The following is a 1,190-nucleotide window of genomic DNA, read 5'->3' on the forward strand; positions in this document are numbered from 1 at the left end:
GGATGGCTCCGCTTTCTCAAAGGGAACAGAAAAATTGTAGAATATGTTAATTTAGAAATAGTTTAACCCACTGTCCTGGAAGACCCAGGTCACTGAAAGTCTTGGTGGTAGTTCCTGCATCTGCAGGTCTTCAGGCGTTTCACCCAGGAGGGGATTATCAGCCCTGTTTTGCAGGGAGGAACCTCGAAGGCCAGAGAGGCAAAGCGGCTGCCCAAGGTTATCCAGCAGGACTCAGATTAGGCCGCGGTCTTCCTAGATCAGCTGAAAGAAATCCTCTTGCGCTGGATCTCAGCCTCTCTCATCCTTGGCTGCCCATATCCCCTCAAGGGTGACCGATTCCCCCGTGGGTCCTGGGCAGCCCCCTATAGGAGGTGGCACTCGAGGACTGCTTGTTCCTACATGTTCTTCCTCCCACTGCAGACCTGCGTGTGTTAAACCACTTTTGGGAGATGCCAGAAAGACCTGTTTTACCCGTAGAGATGTGCCTGTGGGCGCTGAGCCTCTCCCAGAGGGACCAGGTCAGGCTGCGTGTCCACAGGGCACATCTCAGATCTGAGCTCCAACCAAGCCTGGCTCAGGGCTAAGCTCCCAGATGCTGTCCTCTGTGTCTTCTGCTGATAACCTGGATGGACAACTGACGACATTGGGCATTAGCCCTGCGTTCATGCTTTTGCTCCTCTTGAGCGGCACCCTTCCCTTCCCCGGGGCTCAGCAGACAAACCCAGCAGCACTAAAACCACATGAAATGGAGGGAACGCCATACGGCAGCCCCAGCTCTCGGCCTCGAGCTCTCAGCCCCGCAACAGCCGGCGGCGACTGAGCCTGCCTGAAAGACGAGACGGTGGGAGGCGCGAAGGCCGGATGCCTGCTCCGAAAACATCCCAAGTGCCGGAGCCAGGAAGATACAGGCTCCCTCCTTCTTCCACAGCAGAGCCAAGTGCCTGGGGTTGAGGCAGAATTTCACCCTGGAGCTTGTGAGAAACCAAAGCTCAGGTTACGAGGCTTCCCCACAGCCCTGTGGTCCTGGTGTTTGAGCAGCCAGCACGGCTGCCCCAGAGCTCCTCCGCAGCACCCCTTGTGTCCCTGAGAGCAGGGGTGTGGTGGTGACCCCGGGCAGGTGGATGTGGCCTTGTGCAAGGGGGCTGTGAGGCTGCGCCCACGCTGGAGAAGCTGGAGAATTCGAAGAAGCG

This window comes from Numenius arquata, chromosome 16, assembly GCF_964106895.1.
Source record: "Numenius arquata chromosome 16, bNumArq3.hap1.1, whole genome shotgun sequence".
Classification (NCBI taxonomy): Eukaryota; Metazoa; Chordata; class Aves; order Charadriiformes; family Scolopacidae; genus Numenius; species Numenius arquata.